Below are 13,733 nucleotides of genomic sequence, written 5' to 3'. Positions count from 1 at the left end.
GCGCCACCAGGGAAGACCCCAGCATTTGTTTTGCATTGAGACTTAGTAGAGGCATCTGTGCACCCAGAATAGGGAGAATGGCCCCGTCAAGCTCCTTCCCCAGAACCACACTCAGGATCTCAGCAAGCAGCCGCCATAGCTTTGAACTGTGTCTGTGAGCATCTGTGCTTTATCTCCATTTATTTTGTGCCTCCATTAGCAAGATGTGTCCAAAGGTAGTTGCATCTTTGCTTTACAGCATTGTGGCTCGTGAAAGGGTCCATAGGAACTCTACTTTCTGATAGCTGGGGAAACCTGTAAAGGTGTACTGGAGGAAGTGGAGATGCATGGAGGGGATAAATGAGATGATAGGAAAGCAGAATAAACCAGAAAAGCCAGTGTTTGTTTAGCGTCAGTAAATGCTACTATGAGTGTCCCCAACAAAGAAGTCCTAGCTTTAAGTTCAGTTACTTCCTGTCATGATAGTTAATATGAATTAAAATAAGAATTAATAATCATTCGAATATTTGTTCTTATTACTACCTAAATTCCATCCATCTAAGTGTTCCGTTGCCAAAAGCAACCCCAAAGAGATGACAGGAGAAGCAGCCCTCTCTGAGTTAAACCTAAAATTATTTCCTCATTGTCATCCTACCCATTTCCTTTTGAAGCCAAGTTATCTAAACTCTTTTGGAATTCATTTATCTCACAAAGTGTTTAGGCAATTCAGTTGAGAACAAAAATATGTTTAGTTTTTTTTTGATAGAATTTCTCACTGACTTTTGGTTTCTAAGAGTGTATCCTTTCCATTTGCTTTAGTGTAATTATTTTTCTTATGGAGGTGATTGTTTTGAAATGAGGGCTAAATAACATTGTCTCTAGATATTATTGCTACCTTTAGCTGATATCCAGACAAGGAGGACAAACAGCTTTCTCAAAGATAGTGCTGTTGTTATCACTAACTTCCATTTACTAATATCTTTCTTTAACTAATTAGTATTTAACTGGTGAATAAATGCCTCATTAAAACAATTCTGATAGGCTCATAATGCCATCTAGTGGTCAACGTGCAAAATATCATCCCACGGGCCATTTTCTTTCTACCCATCAAAATACGGTCTTTATTCTTGAAGAAGTAGCTCCAGCTACTAACCAAGAACTATTGGTCGGTATCCCTGGACCCTCATACAAAGCCATGACAGCATTTCTAACATTGATGCAGTCTTAGGAAAAATTAACTTATCATCCTGTGTGCCTTGGGCTCCTAACCCATTGGTGCGTGGAGCCACTGCCACTAGAATAAAGGAGAGTTGCACGAAGTGGTAATTCAATGCACTAGTGCATCCTCATTAACGGCATGCTAGGTAAGGATACAAGTATAATCACTCAGTTCTCTTGAATACCTGAAGTAATAAATGATATCTGTACATTTTTTTCTTTTTTTTTTTTACTGTATAAGAATTTTACAATTTTACCTAATCCTAACACCTACCTTGTGACTAGGATGGAAGTACTTATATTGCACTTGAGGGAACTAAAGTTAATAAAAATTAAGTGACTTGATCAGAGTCAGGCACCTACAAGATGCTCAAACTCAATCACGGGTTTTCAAAATCTCAGTGACTCGAGCCACCAGCACATGAAAAGGCTGATAATTCAGGACAAAGGAGACCTTTTCTCAGAAATGCAGAAGACTGAATATATGCTTATCTATGAATGTGATTTACTACTTCAGAATGTATATAAGGAAAAATATATGGTTATCTCAATAGATGCTTAGAAAGCATTTGATACAATTCAACTCCCATTCTTGATAATAGTAGAAGTCTCAATAGATAGTAAAAGGATGCCACCATAGCTTGATAAAGATTACATAAAAGAATCCTATCACAGTCCTCACATATAATAGTGAAACCTTATAACTGTTTTCTAAATCTTGGATTTTGAGTTTCGAGGATTTGGAAAAATACAATCAGAGCAATTTTTTTTCCCTGAAGTGGGAGAATAAAAGCATCAAAGAAATAAGGTAAACGAGTTACATATCCATTGAGACAGAGCCTCTCACCATGCCAGAGAGGAAGGGGAGAGGAGAAGAGAAATAATAGAAGCTCTAGCAACATTTGAGGAATCCAGTACCAGTGACCCTGGACTGCTCTCCACGGACCTTCCCAGGTAAGGGTTCTAAGACAAGGCCCCAGAACTCCCCCTGCTGCAAGAGGATGCAGAAGCACTTGAGTAGGAGTGCTTGGGTGGTGAAGGGCCTTCTGCAGCCCCACCTGGTTTCCTACTGCAGCCCAAGGGGAGTTTGGGAACAGTGGGGTAATTTTAAATCTGCTTTTGCGGGATGCAGGAATAGCTAAGAAAGACACAGATCTGGAGAGGCCTCTCTGTCACTGACAGTGATCCTTCTGGAATAAGGATCAGATGGAACTATGGATGTCTCAGGATGGAGACCCCCGACGGTTCCCCATAATGTAGTACCTGGCATGCCCTGAAGAACCTACAGACAATCCAGGAAAAAGTGTCAAGGAGATGTGGAATTTAAAAAGAATATGTTTGTGCCGTAAGAAAAATTAGACCAATTAAGTTCAGTTACAGAAAAATTACATTGTACATGCATAGTTTATGGAGTGAGACTCATACCTGGTACTCATACATGCAAATGAACATGCACATAAATAGATAAATCTCTGGAAAGACAAATGACCAGAGAGTAACAGAGGCAGGGCTGTCTCACATAATTGTGCAGGTACCATTCCCATTTTTATTCCATGTTATCTTATATTAATGAGAAATAGTATAATATAGAGGTTAAGAGTTCTAGCTCTGGAGACATTCTGGGCAAATTACTTCACCTCTGTGTACCCTGCTTTTCTTAAGCAAAATGAAGATAATAACATAAGCTACCTCATAGAGTTGTTTCAAGAATTGAAGAAGTACATGTAAATTTTTTAAAATGCCTGACATAGAGTAAGTGCTCAACAATGTTAATCTTTATTATTTTGCATTTTGATGAAAATATATTTGAATGTTACTTAGGTAACTTTTAATATGAAATGATTTTATAATAAAACTGAAAGAAAAAAGTAACAACCCAAAGTAGAATATTGAAGACACCAATTCAGATTCAAAGTAATATTTGGATGGTATCAAATAGATAGCCAGCCCTTACATTAAGAAGACAGGAGTAGGGCTTCCTTGGTGGCGCAGTGGTTGAGAGTCCGCCTGCCGATGCAGGGGACACGGGTTCGTGCCCCGGTCCGGGAATACCCCACATGCCGCAGAGCGGCTGGGCCCGTCAGCCATGGCCGGAGCCTGTGCTCCACAACGGGAGAGGCCACAACAGTGAGAGGCCCGCGTACCGCAAAAAAAAAAAAAAAGACAGGAGTATAACAAAGATGATAGCTCGATTTGCAGAGGTTAGAGAGAATTTTAAGAAGATCAGAATTTGGACTGAGTCTTGAAGATTAAAAATGAGCTCTCTGTAAACTCTGCCTGCTTGGGACCCTTGTCTCAGTGTCTGTGGGTGGGTTGCTTTGTAAGGGCTCCTGGTGGCTTTCTTCTGTGTCTGTGTTTTCCCTTTCTCTCTCTCTCTCTCTCTCTCTCTCTCTCTCTCTCCAGGGGACATGCCTCCTATTTCATTTAACAACCTCCCTAAACTGGACACGTAAGTGGGAAGGCCTTCATGAGTTACTTCAAACCTAATGAAATAATGTGGAATTTTGACCTTTTGAAATGATGTTTTAGCATAATAAATCTTTACACCCTGATTCTCATTCCTTCTGATTCTCTGGCTTTCTATGCTGGTTTAGAAGATATTCAGGTTCCCAGGACCTTGCTTTCTTTTGCTATTAGAGGTGATAACTTCAAGGTTATTCTATTGTAATTATTCCAAAGTGGGAAAGCCTGAACAATAACCTCTAGTAAGGAGTGATGCAACAAGCCTCACACAGATGGCAGGGCTCACAAATTAAAATTATGTACAGAAAGGGAATGTTTGAATATAATTCTCTGTTCCTTGGGAAGAACAAAAAGAACTCACATAAAGTTACTCACATGGTTATGTTTGGAAAACATAAACCAAGCCAAGTGGGCACTATGCAACTACTTTAGTATTTAATATTGTATATAATATTATTTTAGTACATTAATAATGCTTGTTTATCGTAAAAAAATTTTTGTTTAGAAAATACAACTGAGAAAAAGTAATAGAAACCGTAATATTAACGTAATATTAATGTAATATTAACAGTGGTTAATGTATATTTTTCCAGACATTTTCTTATGCATAATTTTGCAAAAGAAAATGAAATTATATACAATTTATACACATACAATTTTATAGTCTCCTTTTTAGGCTGCTTTTACTTCAGATAGGGTGAAGACCTTTCACACTTTATTATTTTTTAAAACTGCAGTGTATTCTATTAACCCTCTAAATAAATCTCCCCTTTCTAATAAATATTCAATTATTTCCAGGCTCGCATCCATATACAAAACACTGCATTACACATCTTTGTTCACACTTGTTAAAATATGTGCTTAAGATAGAGTCTTTAAAATTGGGATTACTGAGTCAATGGGACACACATTTTTCTAACCTTTCTATTACCTAGAAAGGTTATACCAGTCTAAACTGCTGACAACACTGTCTGAGAGTAATTTCGTTGCTTTAGGAGCTTCTCTGTGTAGAAATTATGTGTACTTCTTTGTGCCGCTTCCAAGATCTTGTCTGCTGGGATTCTGGCAGTGATACCAGAGTGAGCCAGTGATCCTTACTCTTGTGCATAAACCCAACCACCTATGAGTTTCCTCTCTTCCTTTCATTCTAAGAACAGACAACTTCAGCAAACTCCTAGCCTATGGAGAATCTCTAAGTGAAGTAGTGATCTGAGTCCAAAGATGGCCACCAGCAATTCGTCCTCTCATTCTGTGCCCTTGCCTCACCTACGATACAAAGGCGGAGTCTCCTTCTCCTGCTCTTGTATCTGGGATAATCTTGTGACTTGCTTTGACCAATAGAATACGATAGAAGTAGCATCATGACAGCTCTGCACCTAGGCTTTCAGACACTTGGCATCTTATACCTACTTTCTTAGAGCCTTTTTCACCACCAAGTAGAGAGACCTGGCTCTCCTGATGGAGAAAGAAGGAGATATTGCAGCCTTGTGGACATCCCAGTTTTCCCTACCAAGACCCCAGACACATGGGCAAAGCTGCCTTTTATATTCCAGTGCTGGCCAAGCTCTCCTCTGAAATCAGCTTCATGTGTGATCTCAGCAGACACCATGTAGATGAGGAAAACCGTCCAACTGAGCCTAGCCAAGCACAGAATTATGAGAAATAAGATAATATTGTTATTTTTAACCACTATGTTTTGGAGTGGTCGTTACACAGCAATAGGTAATTGAAACACCAGCTATCTGTAGTTTTTAAAGGCTAAGGACATGGCTTTCATGCACAGCTGTGGAAAAGACTGCTACCCGCCTCCTACCTTACTATATATTCCTTATTATTTTCTTAGAGACCTCTTGAGTTTTAGCTGGCTAGATGGCCATCCAGAATAAAAAGTATATTTCTCAGTCTTCCTTGTGTTCAGTGTGGGCAATGTGACTAAGTTCTAGCCAAGAGACATAAGCACAATTATCAGATGAGACTTCCAAGAAGTTTCTTACGTGTCTTTAAAGGGAGGGGACGTTCTTCTCCCTTCTCCCATTTTTTTTTTCTTTTTTCTGCTGGCTGGAATGCTGAAATAATGACTGAGGCTCAGGCACCCATGTTAGACCCTAAGGCACCGTAAAAATGTTGTAAAACAAAAAATAAAAATAATTTGGCCCTTGATGATGATCCACCTGCTGTGAAAGTTCTGGACTGCCTACATTCTGACTCTTTTTATGAGAGAGAAACAAACTTCTACTTTGTTTCAATCCATTGCAATTCAAGGTTCTCTTGCTGGTTTCCACGTGTTGTCAAAACGAATTCACAGAATTTTCCAAATTTAATGAAAGAAAACAAACAGATCCAAGTATTCCAGAGAATTTAAAAACAAACAAACAAAAACCACCAGAACCAGAGCATGTCACAGTAAAAATGCTGAAAATCAAGGATAGAGAGGAAATGTTGAAGGCAGTGAGAGTGAAACATACGTATCAGCAGAATTCCCTTCAGAAACTATGCAAACCAGAAAATGGTAGAGTGACATCTTCAGAGTATTTAAAGAAAAAAATTGTCACCCAGATTCTCTACCCAATGAATATATCTTTTTAAAATGAATAAAATAAAGACTTCTTCAGACAAACAAAAGCTAAGAGAATTCATTGCCAAAGACTTGCACTGCAAGGGATGTTTAAGGAAGCTTTCTAGTTTGAAGGAATATGATACCAGATGGAAACGTGGTTCTACACAAAGAAGTAAAGATATCTAGATACGGTAAAAAGGAAGATAAATATAGAAGACACATTTCTTTACTTTTAACCATTTTAAAAGATAATTGTCTAAAGCAAAAGTAGTAACAATGTATTATGCACTGTGGAGTTTATAACATATATAGAAGTAACATGTATAACAAAGATAGCACAAAGATTTGAGGGAGGAAAGAAAAAGTATACCATTGTAAGTTGTTACATTGTATGCAAAGTTGCATAGTATTTGAAAGCAGCCTCTGATAACTTAAGGATGTGTATTGGAAATCCCAGAACAGCCACTAAAAAAATAAAACATGAAGTATAAGTAATATAAGGTCCCACTATTGTAAATGGGATTGTTTTCCTAAGTTCCTTTTCAGATAGTTCGTTGTTAGTGTACAGAAACACAACTGATTTTTGTATGTTGATTTTGGATCCTGTAACTCTACTGAATTCATTTATTACTTCTAATAGCTTTTTCTTATGGAGTCTTTAGGGTTTTCTATATATAAGATCATGCTGTCTACAAACAGGAACAATTTTACTTCTTCCTTTCCAATTTGGATTCCTTTCCTTTCTTTCTTTCTTTCTTCCTTCCTTTCTTTCTTTCTTTCTTTTTTTTTTTTTTTGCCTAATTGCTGTGGTACCTGTAGAGTAGATATACTTGCCTTCTTGATCTTAGAGAAAAAACTTTCTGTCTTTTACTGTGGAGTATAATGTTAGCTGTGGACTTTTCATTTATGGTCTTTATTATGTTGAGGTAATTTCTTTGTTGTTTGTTGAGAGTTTTATCATAAAAGGGTGTTGAATTTTGTCAAACGTGTTTTCTGCATCTATTGACACAATCATATGCTTTATTCTGTTAATGTGGTATAGCATATTAACTGACTTTCATAGGTTGAAACATCCTTGGATCCCAGGGATAATCCCTCTTGGTCATGGTGTATGATCTTTTTAATGTGCTGTTAAATTTAGTTTGCTAATATTTTGTTAAGGATTATTGCATCTATATCTATCTATCTATCTATCTATCTATCTATCTATCTATCTATCTATATTCATCAAGGATGACCTGTGGTTCTCTTTTCTTGTGGTGTCTTTGTCTGACTTTTGGGTAATGCTAGCCTCATAAAATGAGTTTGGAAGTGTTCCCTCTTCTTCATATTTCTGAACGAGTTTGAGAAGACCTGGTGTTAGTTCTTCTTTAAATGTTTGGTAGAATTCACCAGTGAAACTATCTGGTCCTGGGCTTTTCTTTGTTGGGAGGTTTTTGATTACTGATTCAATCTCCTACTAGTTATAAGTAAGTTCATTCTTTCTATTTCTTTATGATTTTGTCTTGGTAGGTTGTATGTTTCTAAGAATTTATCCATTTTTTTCTGGGTTATCCAGTTTGTTGGTATACAATTGTTCATAGTAGTCTCTTACACCTTTTCTTTTTGGGTCGGTTGTAATGTCTCTTCTTTGATTACCAATTTTATTTATTTGAGTCTTCTCTTTTTTTCTTAGTCTAACTCAGGGTTTGTCAATTTTGTTTACTTAAAACTCAATTTCATTGTTTTTTTCTATTGTCTTTCTATTTTCTATTTTATTTATTTCTGCTCTAATCTTTGTTATTTCTTTCCTTTTACTAACTTTGGACCTAGTTTGTTCTTTTCCTAGTTCCTTGAGTTGTAAAGTTAGGTTGTTTATTTGAGATCATTCCTCTTTTTTAATGCAGGCATTTTAACTTCCCTCTTAGTACTGCTTTTGCTGCATCACACAAGTTCTGGATGTTGTACTTTTGTTTTTGTTTGTCTCAAGGTATTTTCTGATTTCCTTTTGATTTCTTCTTCGACCTAATGGCTGTTCAACAGTGCGTTGTTTAATTTCTACATATTTGTGAATTTTCCAGTGTTCCTTCTGTTACTGATTTCTAGTTTCATACCGTTATGGTCAGAAAACATACTTGGTATGATTTCAACATTTTTAAATTTGGTAAGACTTGTTTTGTGACCTAACACGTGATCTATCCTGGAGAAAGATCCACGTGCACTTAAGAAGAATGTGTACTCCCCTGCTGCTGGGTGGGATGTTCTGTACATCTGTACATGTCTGTTAGGTTCATTTGGTCTATAGTGTTATTTGAGTCCTCTGTTTCCTGTTCTGGGTGTTCTGTTCATTATTGAAAGTGGGGTATTGAAGTCTGTTATTATTTTATTGCTCTCTATTTCTCCCTTCAGTTCTGTCAGCATTTGCTTTGTATATTTAGATGTCCTTATGTTAGATGCATTTACATTTATAATTGTTATAGCTTCCTGGTGGATTGACACTTTTATCATTATAAAATGGCCTTCTTTGTCTCTTACAACAGTTTTTAACTTAAAGTCTCCTTTGTCTGATATAAGTATAGCCACCTACACACTCTTTTGGTTACCATTTGCATGGAATATCTCTTTTTGTGCCTTCACTGTCAGTTAGTTTGTGTCCTTAAATCTAAAGTGATGTTCTTGTAGTCCGCATATTCTTGGGTCTTATTTTTTTAGCCATTCAGCCACTCTATATATTTTCATGGAACATTTAACTCATTTACTTTAAAGTAGTTATTGATAGGAAAGGATATACAATTGCCATTTTGTTAGTTGTTTTCTGTTAGTCTTGTTGTTCTTTTTTTCTGTCTCTCCTCTTGTTGTCTTCTTTTTGGTCTTGTCACTTTTTTGTATTGATATGTTTTGATTCTTTTTTCTTTTCTGCAATCTCTATATAGGTATTTTGTATGTGTATGGGGGGGCTTATATAAAATATCTCATAGCTATTACAGTTTATTTTAAGCTGATAACAACTTAAGTTCAATCACATACAAAACTTCTAAACTTTAATGACTTCCCCCCCAACACACACACTTTATGTTATTGTTGTCACAATTTACATTTTCTGATTTCTCACCAAGGAAATCTGTCCATAAGCTATTGCTGAATTGTGTTTATGGGAGAAAGGAGGGTCCAGGGCTTCCTACTCAGCCATCTTGCTGATGTTACTGCAACTCAATTCTCATCTTTATGCAAGTATTTATTATTTATTTTCTCCTAACCTGTATAATATGACTATAGTTTTCTTGGAACATTCTGGTACTTAATATAGCACAATACAATTTTTAAGGCAGCATATTAGCTATTAAATTTGCTGCAAATACATCTAAATGTGTAAACCCAAACAACTGGAAGGAAAGAAAAGTAGTGAAGTAAGACTATCTGTACATAATATAAATTAAGGAGTCTTGATAACAGATGAAGGCTTGCGAAGGTCCTCTTTAGGTTCTTCAGGGTCTTAGACAGTGATGCGTTGATTACTATTTAACCATCAGTGCTCCAGAATTGGTTGAACAAATCCTGATTTGGAATGTTTGCTGAATCCTGCGGTGTAAATCCTCCCACCTAGGCTGATTCAAACTACCAACATGATGTCATTGAATGAGGAGCTTGGAAGAGATGTGAAGGTATGTGTACAACTCACTCTCAAGAACTAGCAGAAGCCACCTTCAGCACATTTTAACCCCACCGGCCTCTTTTTTTTCCTTTTACTCTCTGATTCAACCAAGTAGAAATATATTTCTTTGTGCAAAAGTTTTGCTCTTAATATGTAATCATTACTTAAGTTTTTGTGTATGCATTTACACTGTATATTTTCCTACTTATTAACAATAGACAAAACTTTTTAAAGAACATATAATAGTTTGCAAAATCGAATTCATGTATTAATGTGCATCTAACCTATATTTCTCTAGATGTTTATTTGTCTATATAGGTCATGATAAAAGTTTCATGACAAAAATATTTGGGTATAAAAGGATATTAATTTTAAAATTCTAAAATTCCTCAGAAAATATTTATTAATGCCTATCAACATATAGTAATCCATGGGATTGAAGGAGAACAGAAAAGAAGGATTCATCTATGCTCACCTTAGGTGAAATTAACATGATCTGAAAGGTGAATCATGGAGAAAATGTTTGTACCATCCTCTGGGCTCCATGTGTATCCTTAACCATATAATGAAAAGTTATTTTAGAATTATCTGTGTCTTTATTCCTCCTCTTCCCCTCCCTATGGTCCTGCTGTAAAACTTAGCAGTATAGCTAAGTAGAGACACATTATTTTTTATTAAAGTTAATTCATAATTTTACTTACAAAAGTAAAGGCAAAATTGAGAAATGAGATGCTAAAGATTACATATTTATACATAAAGTATGAGAATATAGTCGGCTTATAAATTCAGCTGGTGTTAGAGTAAGAAGGGCTAATAAGGAGGAATGAGACTGGGTCATTTGCAGAGACGCGGATGGACCTAGAGACTGTCCTATGGGGGAAGTAAGCCAGACAGAGGAAGACAAGTACCGTATATTAATGCATATATGTGGAGTCTAGAAAAATGCTGCAGATGAACCGGTGTGCAAGGCAGAAACAGAGACAAGACATAGAGAACAAACGTATGGACACCAAGTGGGGAAAGCGGCAGGGGCAGTGGTGCTGGTGGTGGGATGAACTGGGAGATTGGGATTGACATGTATACACCAATAGGTATAAAACTGATAACTAATAAGAACCTGCTGTATAAAAAATAAATAAATAAAGTAAAATTTTAAAAAAAAGAAAAAAAGAAGGGCTAATACATTCCCATTTCTCTCCTGTTAGAGGCACTACCATGGAAATTTTAGGAAAGGATTGCAGTAGTGAAGCACACATTGTTCTACTGCAAATGTTCCATGCTATAGTTAAGAAATATGCCATTGTACACATCTATACAATGGAATATTACTCAGCCTTAAAAAGAAATGAAATTGAGCTATTTGTAATGAGATGGATAGACCTAGAGTCTGTCATACAGAGTGAAGTAAGTCAGAAAGAAAAAGACAAATACCGTGTGCTAACACATATATATGGAATTTAAGAAAAAAAAATGTCATGAAGAACCTAGGGGTAAGACAGGAATAAAGACGCAGACCTACTAGAGAATGGACTTGAGGATATGGGGAGGGGGAAGGGTAAGCTGTGACAAAGCGAGAGAGAGGCATGGACATATATTCACTACCAAACATAGTAAGGTACATAGCTAGTGGGAAGCAGCCGCATGGCACAGGGATATTAGCTCGGTGCTTTGTGACAGCCTGGAGGGGTGGGATAGGGAGAGTGGGAGGGAGGGAGACGCAAGAGGGAAGACATATGGGAACATATGTATATGTATAACTGATTCACTTGGTTATAAAGCAGAAACTAACACACCATTGTAAAGCAATTATACACCAATAAAAATGTTAAAATAAATAAATAAATAAAAAGGAAAAAAAGAAAGAAATATGTCATTGTAGATACCCAGTGTACCAGTGGATCTCTCTTACTGTTTGCTTTCTCTGAAGTTCGTATTAGTGCTTTTGTTTCATTTCATTTTCTGTAGTTGAAGCCTTTGGTGATGTCTGGAGGATTTCACCTGAAGTCATTTTGTAGAAATAAAACTGTCCTGTAGAAGATCTGCTCTTCCTTTTCCTGTTTTAATATTTCCTATCATTTTTCCTGTATTAGGACAAGAAAACATCAGTCCAATGAGGTCAACGGGTGTGTTCAAGGTCACAGACCCAAATCAGTAGCACAGTGGTGACTACAAGGCAGTACTTTGGATATTCAGAAAGAAAGGGTTTGCCACCATCCTATCGCTGAACTCGGGGTGAGGTCCCAGTCTAGGGGGGTGAGTGAGTGACTGTGATGGGGCCAAGTATTTTAACATGTTCGGGCCTCAGTTTCCTCATGTATAAAAAGTGGAAAGGACATGGACTACATCATTTGTTTTCAAACTTGGGTGGCGTCTCAGTGACCTCCACCAGAAATGAGGGAAGAAGGAGTTCAAAAGGCTTTACTCCCAATTCAGTCACAGTGGTTCTCCTTTTAACTGTGGTATGTATTGAGGTCATAGATTTTTATTAAAAGAAGAATTGCATATACATAAACATCCATGTATGTGTACGTATATGTACTGGACCATTATATATCTTAAATTCCATGATAGTTATTTTTTCTCTATATTTATTGTTGAAATTATGAAGCTTGCTTGCATTTGCTTTTAGAAGGACTTTAAATCCTGCTAATAGTAATGACTTTGATGACTACAGGAGTATAATATAATATTTGATGTGAAAGACGAGGAAAAACAATGTTGGCATGTCAGTGGTAGAAAAAAAAGGCATCATTAACCTATATGTACGTATCATTATTAAAACCTGCAACGGAAGTGATAACGGAATTTTGAATAAATGACTCAAGGAATTTCCTTCATTTAAAATAAAGCACCCTCCCCCCAAATAAATAAAATAACATAAAAATAAATAACGTGTGCCAACCACAGCAATCATTGTGTTGCAGCCCTCCTCCATTCCTGTTAAACCCTTTTCAGACCTCATGGCTGTAAGTGGAACATGAAGTTGAGGAGAATTTAACTCCCTTTAGAGCTCACCTCTAGCACGATGAAGGAGCAAGGTCCGTAGGATTCTTCTTCAAGAGCTAGACAAACCAAGGAACATTCTCCAGGGTTTTAAGTTTATTTCATAGGTTGTTTTCTCCTTTTTCTCTCTGCAAAGGTTTTTGTAAATTTAAAAAAGTTACTGTTTCTCTACTGGATTGTATTCAATTTGAATCTTTTGAGACCAACTGTCCCTGTACATGAGACAAAAAAATCTTAACAAAAGCTTTTATGTCTTTCTATATTTAATTTAGTCTATGACAAATTAAAGTGGGACATTTCTTTCTCTACTTGGAATGTTTTCATCTAATACATAGACTATGCGTAGACCTGTCTCTGAATCTTTTTTGCCTTCACTAATGACATTTTATATGCCAGCCAATTCACATTAATGTAAACAGCATGAATGAATCCCTATGTCATCCATCTCTTAATTATTTTGTTCTGACTACTTAAATCATTCCGGGTGCTTATAATACATGTCAGAAGCAATATTTTAGATCTAGGAAGAAATTAATGGTTAATATTATTATGAGTATAATCTGTAAACCCTGGACACTATTTTAAAGAAAAGAGCCAACAAACACCCTGCAAAAATGTAAAAGACAAAGGCCGCATAGGGTGTTCATATTACTAAAAACATCATTACTCTTACAAAATATACTCTAGGACAATGACTGGGACATTATGATGTAATTGCACCAATAATTAATACTAGGCCACAACAGTGAGAGGCCCGCGTACCACAAAAAAAATTAATACTAAAGTACTCTTGCTGAGATACAAAATTAATTTGGAGACGTCTGGAATCATAGATCTCACATCTAGAAACGAGCTTAGAGTCCATTGAACCAACTCCCTGTT

The sequence above is a fragment of the Phocoena phocoena genome, chromosome 21 (genome assembly GCF_963924675.1).
Source record: "Phocoena phocoena chromosome 21, mPhoPho1.1, whole genome shotgun sequence".
In the NCBI taxonomy this organism is placed as follows: domain Eukaryota; kingdom Metazoa; phylum Chordata; class Mammalia; order Artiodactyla; family Phocoenidae; genus Phocoena; species Phocoena phocoena.
This window is presented reverse-complemented; position numbering follows the sequence as displayed.